Here is a 7,760-nt window from a genome sequence, read left to right as displayed (position 1 = left end):
TACAAATAGTATTTGTTATTGGGAATCATTCGGACATTTTTTGCGGGGAACATTAGGTAGGGATAGCAGTTTTGAAAGACATTATATATTTCTTTTGCATAGGTTAATTCTTTTTATTTGTCTTCATTCTTCTTTGGATGCACACATTTTGTGTAGAGAGAGAACGCTGCGGGAGAATTGTCCAGAGGAAATTTTCAGCAAGAATCAAATTGTCTGGTAAGATTTTCCCATGAAAAATGTGATTAATATCCACGAAGATACCTCTTGTTATTGCATAGATAGAGAGATAGAAAAGTTTACTTCAAAAGCCCAAGGGCTATATACACACAAAAGTATAAATAATGAACAAACAAGCAAGAAAATTAAAAACAGCAAAAATTACAAGCACGCACAGAAATAGAGTACTGTGCGAAAATATCTAATCTAACGACAAAACAAAATAAATCATATAAGCCTTTTCTTTTTAGTAAGGATTTATCTATATACACTCCCACTCCAAACTACTATCTATACGAAACTACACTCCCCACTACTATTTTGCAGAGTACCAGGAAAGATCAAATATATCCCGTGTAAATATTTTTCCCGTAAATAAAAGAGCACCGAGCATTTCTGGAAAAAATGATCTGAGTCTTCATCATCATCTTTACAAAGGGGACAAACATACCGCTTATCAGGACACGCTATCATTTTATTTTTGTCGAAAGTTTTTTGCCTGTTCTGGATTGAAAGACAATTCGCTCTAAGCTGAATCCAATGACGTAGAATCATAGCCGGTAAATTAAATTTAAAACAAACTTCCTCTCCAAAACTAGGTTTTGCCTGATTATAATGTTGCAGAGTTGAAACCAGCCCTTGCCCTATGCTGAACTTCCTGACTCTCTAATATAAATCGTACCTGGCTTTCTAAATTTGTTGGTATATCACTAGAACAAAGACCATTATTCCATAAGTAAGGCATTCCTACTTTTTCTAGTAATCATTTAAACAGGCTCATACCACCTTTCAGAATCTGTGAATGAGTTGTCTGATGTAGACCAAACACTCTTTAATAATACTGGATCTGAAAGGACTCCAGTTGCTGCACTGTTTCTCCGCCCCATACTCTGCAACATATTCTATCACGGGTAAAATATGTGTAATAAATATTCTTTTATACATTTTAAAGTTTTGAATCGCCATTATCGTCGGGTTTCAATAAATTGCAGACATGACCACTCTACCTCTCTTAATTATTTCATCAACACGACTCTTTAGTCTTCTATTATCCGATAAGATAAAGTCTAAATATTCATTATTTTACTTATAATTAGTTCCTTATTATTAAATTCAAATCTATGCCTTTCTTTACCACCTACACTCCTTTATTTTTTTTTTTTTTAATAACAACTTCGCTCTTTTCACCATTCCGCCTTAATTTTTTTTTATCTGCAAATATTCATCTATGAAATTCAAAAGCTTCTGTAGATCTTGCGGTTTATTAGCCACCAAAGCAATATCATCTGCAAATAATAAAAGAGATAGTTTTTGAGTCCCTAGGCTAACTTTTTGAGCCCATCTATTCTCTTTAGATGACAACATCGCTTATAGAAATATTAAACAGCTTAGGAAAAAGGGCGCTGCCCTGTTTTACTCCCAGCTTAATATCAAAAAGCATCGAAAACCTCTTACCAACTTGTATGATTCCACCCACACAAATGTACACTATCAAACTAACAAATAAATGAGGGAGGCCAGTTCTTAGAATGGGATCTTTCAATCAATCTCTGTTGACACTGATGAGCGCCTTATGGAGGTCCAAAAACCCCAATAATGACATGTTTTTCTCTTTCCATATTTATCTATTAATGCCTTGAAAATAATAACACTATTTGTCGTTCCACACCCTGTCCTGGAACCTCCTTGTTGCTCATGTATTATGTTATTTTTATTTATCCAATAAGAAAGCCTGGTATCTAATATTTTCTCCAACACCTTACTTAAAGCAGGGACAAGCGCTATTAAACAATAATTTTCATGAGCCTTCGTTTTTCCTCTCTTAAAAAGTGGTATAAACAATGATGTCTTCCAAAATCTTGGCCAATGTTCTGAAGCTAACACCCTATTACAAAGAAGAACAATTATCGGCATAAAAATGGTAAGAAAGTTCTTAAATAACTTTATTGGTTTACCCTCAACACCCGCAGCAGTAGCACCTTTTAAATTCTTAAATACCAACTTAATCTCTTGGCCATTCACATCACCCACTAAATCATAATTGTGTTCCCTCATAAGATAAATAACCGTCTCTGGGGTGTGCGCTATCTCTTGGAGATCTACACAAACACCTTCTAACTTTTTTTTAGGTAATCGGACCATGAATCAGCTTCCAGAACAACCTGGGTATTAAATTTTCCTTTTCCACTATCATTCCGTAAATAACAACAAAACTTCTTAAAAACTTTTTTTTGTTAAATTCATCAGCTATGTCCAGTTTCTACTTATTCTAATAGGTTTTTTTCTCCATTTTATTAAACATTTATATTCGTTTCTTTTATCTTTATATTTAGCCAATCTCAAGCTTTGATCTTCCGCGCTTTCACATTCATTCAAGCAGTTCAATAAATATCTACCTTCTCCTTTCATTAGCTTGCATTCCAAATCATAATACCGCACATTCTTTCTTTTTTTCTTTTTTTTTGACAGGACACACGATTCTGAACAACTGTCCATTATTTCATTTAACTGTATAATAATACCATGAGTATCTTTTTATTGTCCTCTAACGATTTCAACTTATTATTTACATGTGACTTCAAGAGCTCCCTTTTAAATGCCTCAATATCTTTATCTGTTAAATCATTTTTAATTCGTTTTTCTAAACCTACTATTCTATACTTCACATTATAGAAATTTCTGTCTCGCGGGCCGCGGTCCTGAAGCTGGCCAACGTTCACCTCAAGCTTAATAGCTTTATGATCAGATCCAATTAAATCTAATACTCTCATATTAATTGATTCAGGTACAAATTGCGTATTAATTAGCGCATAATATACAGTATTGGAGTATTAAATCTAATACTCTCATATTAATTGATTCAGGTACAAATTGCGTATTAATTAGCGCATAATATACAGTATTGGAGTTGGACCCGAAAGGCAAGTAAACTCGCCCCTACCCTTATCATTCGCAAGCCTACCATACGCAACCATCAGACCATGTTCAACACAAAGCACCAGAAATTTTCTTCCCCATATATTTATTTGTTCTTTTTAATCCTTGTTACTTCGTGGTATTGTACAGCAAATTGAAAAAAAAAACCCTAAATCTGGGAACTCAGCCTCTATGCCGGTATAAGAATTAAAATACCCCATCAACACGCACTCCAGATCTCTCTAACTTTTCTGTATTAACGATAATTCTTCTTCTTTAATTTCCGAAGTATTTTCTCGATTATATGAACTGTTCTGTGGAGGTAAATTAATTGCTTGAAGTAAACCCAAAATTAATTGCTGCCCACGTTTAAAAAAAATATAAAACCGAAGCAAGTTTTCAGATTTACTATTAATTCTCTCATAGCTTTCAATAGCAGATGCTTTAGCCAAAACCAAAATGCCACCATGATGTCTATTTTTTTCTTGATGCATTACGTACGATCTGTTCTCCGAAATACCCGGGGAGATACATATTATTGCATATTTGAAACAAACTTCAATACAAGGAAACAAACTTCGTTTTTTATCTTTCCGGTCTTGTTGCTTTATAACCATAACCTGTCATCGGATCTCAAATAACAATTTAAAAGTCTATTCAATTTTCAGTGCAAGAACTTTACCTAATTTAATGGGCTTTAGGTAATTTGTTATCCTTTTTCCTGGATTCCGTATATGGAAGGAACTGTCCCCTTATCAACGCCCCCACTCCTTACGCTAAAATTTGACTCTTTGTCACAGTTCTACTTTGTAAAACAATTGAAAATTTTAGCATAAAGAGCGGGGCGTTAAGGAGGGGAAAGCCCTTTTCATATATGGAATCATTTCTGTTCGTTTTAAGTTTTAATGTCGTTCCTTACTTTCTGTGGAAAAAAAACTTTTTTTTATTTAATTTCTGGACGCATTTGAATTAACGCAAGTTTTAATTTTTGCTCATCGTTCATGAATAATTAAAACAAAATTTGCACATTATTTTTTTGCTAAATTATTTTCTTAAATTTTTGATCGGACGATTTCGATCAAAGAGGGGCGGGGGAGATGGTCTAGTTTCCCTCCAAATTTTTTGGCTGCTAAAAAAGTATCCAAAAATGATTTTTTTTAAAATAATACCGGAAAATCCAGCGACCCCTTCATGGAAATACTCTTACCCGTGATACATCCGAGGAAAGATCCTCCCACGCATCCCCCTCCCCCCGACCATAAAACGTCTTATACGTAAAATTATAGATTTCACGCGTTTTATACTTTAAACGTCATTTTGTGTTGGAGAAACATTTTTTGGAGGAGGGGGAGGGGATTAATCCCCTAATCCTGACTCCTGGATTCGGTCTTGCTATCATAGATAGCCGATATTTTCTTTATGTGCATCCCAAAATGACCAGTAAATTCAAGAAAAAATTTCAAGAGAGTTCAAGAGATCCAATGAAATAAAATAAAAGTTGCGGGCATGAAGCCGTGGCTAATTGTACAAGAAGCCAAGACTGACAGTCCGATTGAATGAAAGGCAAATCTGGCATTAATCAAACAGTTCGTGGTAACGAACTATAATAAGGAGCGACCGGACTCAATAGTAACAGCAATAGTTACATCAAAAGAATTGCATTTGAATGCCAATTTTGAATATATAAGTTTCATTAAGTTTAAACTTACCCATCAAAAGGTACGAACCTGAGAAAATTCGCCTTATTTTAGAAAATAGGGGAAAGCAACCCTTAAAAGTCATATAATCTTAACCTTAATCCAAAATCACACCATCAGATACATCGTATCAGAAAACCCTACAGTAGCAGTTTCAAGTTTCTATCTACAAAAATGTAGAATTTTGCATTTTTTTTGCCACAAGACGGATCATCGATGCAAGTTTATTTGTTTTTTTTTTTGCTTTTGTTTGTTTTTTTCCCAGGGGCTATTGTATCGACCCAATGGTCCTAGAATGTCGTGTGAAGGCTCATTCTAACGAGAATCAAAAGTTCTAGTGCTCTTTTCAAGCGATTAAAAAAATTGAGGGCACCTAGGGCCCCTCCTATGCTCATTTTTCCCAAAGTCACTCGATCAAAATTCAGAGATAACCATTTTATTCAGCATAGTCGAAAAACCTAATAACTATGTCTTTGGGGACAACTTACTCCCCCACAGTCCCCTTTGGAGGGGCTACAAATTGCAAACTTTGACCAGTGTTTGCACATTTTACAGACGCTTTCAGGTTTTTTTTGGTTTGACAGAGGGGTTGAGAGGAGGGGGTTATTTGGTGGGAGCTTTCCATGGAGGAATTTTTCATGGGGAAAGAAAATTTCCATGAAAGGGGAGCAGGATTTTTTAGCATTTTTTAATAGAATTATGAAAAAATAGATATGAAAAAGTTTTTTTTAACTGAAAGTAAGAAGCGGCATTAAAACTTAAAACGAACAGAAATTATTACGCATATGAGGTGTTCACCCCCTCCTATTACCTCGCTCTTTGCGCTAAAGCGATTTTATTAATTTCAACAATTTATTCTACGGTCTTTGTGATTCAGGGGTCATTCTTAAGGAATCGGGACAAAACTTAAGCTTTAGTGTAAAGAGTGATGTATTGACGAGGGCGTGACCTCCCTCATATACGTAATAAATACATACGAATGTCGAAGTTCGTTGCGTAAGTTACGTATATTTTTACTAATAAAAACGTTCGTAAAAAGAAAAGTTCTAGTTGCCTTTTTAAATAACCAAACAATTGGAGGCCTACTCCCCCGCTCCTTATGCTAAAATTTGACTTTTGTCACAGTTCTACTTTGTAAAACAATAGAAAACTTTAACGTAAAGAGCGGGACGTTGAGGAGGGGACAGCCCCTTTCATGTACGGAATCATTTCTGTTCGTTTTGAGTTTTAATGTCGTTCGGTACTTTCAGTGGAAAAAATAACTTTTTTCTTATTTAATTTCTGAACGCATTTGAATTAATACAGGTTAGGATTTTGGCTCATCGCACATGGATAATTAAAACGAAATTTGTATATTATTTTTTTTGTTAAACTGTTTTTTCAAATCCTTAATAGGACGATTTTGATCAAAGAGGGGCGGGCGAGGTGGCTTAGTTTCCCTCAATTTTTTTGGTTGCTAAAAAATATCCAAAAATGATTTTTTTTAAATAATACCGGAAAATCCAGCGCCCCTTTCATAGAAATACTCTTCCCCGTGATACATCCATGGAAAGATCCTCCCACACATACCTCTCCCCCAACCATAAAACGTCTTGTACGTAAAACGTTGGATCTCACACGTTATATACTTTAAACGTCTTTTTGTGTTGGATAAAGATTTTTTAGAAGAGGGAGAGGGGACTAATCCCTTAATCCTGATTCCTGGATTCGGTCTTGCTATCATACATAGCCTATATTTTTTTCATGTGTATCCCAAAATGACCACTAAATTCAAGAAAAATTTTCAAGAAAATTCAAGAAATCCAATGAATTCAAATTGAATATTTGCGGGCATGATGCCATGGCTAATCAAACAGTTCGTGGTAATGAACTGTAGTAAGGAGCGACCCGGATCTATAGTAATCGAAACTCTAAAAAACAGAATTTTATAACAATAATTGCATCAAAAGAATCACATTCTGATGCTGATTTTAAATACATAAGTTTCGTTAAGTTTAGACTTACCCATCGAGAGTTACGTGCCTGAGAAAATTTGCTTTTGCTTAGAAAATAGGGGAAAAACCCCCTTAAAAGTCATTTCATTTTAACAAAAATCACGCCATCAGATTCAGCGTATCAGAGAACCCTACAGCAGAAGTCTCAAGCATCTATCTACAAAAATGTGGAACTTTGCATTTTTTGTCAAACAGTTCGTGGTAACGAACTGTAGTAAGGAGCGACCCGGCTCAATAGTAACCGAAACTCTAAAAAATGGAATTTTGATACCAATACCTACATCAAAAGAATCGCATTTTAATGCTGATTTTAAATATATAAGTTTCATCAAGTTTAGTCTTACCTATCAAAAGTTACGAGCCTGAGAAAATTTGCGTTATTTTAGAAAATAGGGGGAAACGGCCCCTAGAAGTCACACCATCAGATTCAGTGTATCAGAGAACCCTACTGTAGAAGTTTCAAGCTCCTATCTACAAAAATGTGGAATTTTGTATTTTTTGCCAGAAGGTAGATCACGGATGCGTGTTTATTTTATTTTATTTATTTTTTTTCCCTGGGGTGATCGTATCGACCCAGTTGTCCTAGAATGTTGCAACAGGGCTCATTCTAACGGAAATGAAAAGTTCTAGTGCCCTTTTTAAGTTACCAAAAAAATTGGAGGGTACCTAGGCCCCCTCCCACGCTAATTATTTTACCAAAGTCAACGGATCAAAATTCTGAGATAGCCATTTTATTCAGCATAGTCGAAAAACCTTATAACTATGTCTTTAGGGACGACTTACTCCCCCACAGTCCCCATGGGAGGGGCAACAAGTTACAAACTTTGACCAATGCTTACATATAGTAATGGTTATTGGGAAGTGTACAGGCGTTTTCAGGAGGATTTTTTTGGTTGGGGGAGGGGTTGAGAAGAGGGGGATATGTTGGGGGAACTTT

The sequence above is a fragment of the Artemia franciscana genome, chromosome 16 (assembly GCF_032884065.1).
Source record: "Artemia franciscana chromosome 16, ASM3288406v1, whole genome shotgun sequence".
NCBI classification, from domain to species: domain Eukaryota; kingdom Metazoa; phylum Arthropoda; class Branchiopoda; order Anostraca; family Artemiidae; genus Artemia; species Artemia franciscana.
This window is presented reverse-complemented; position numbering follows the sequence as displayed.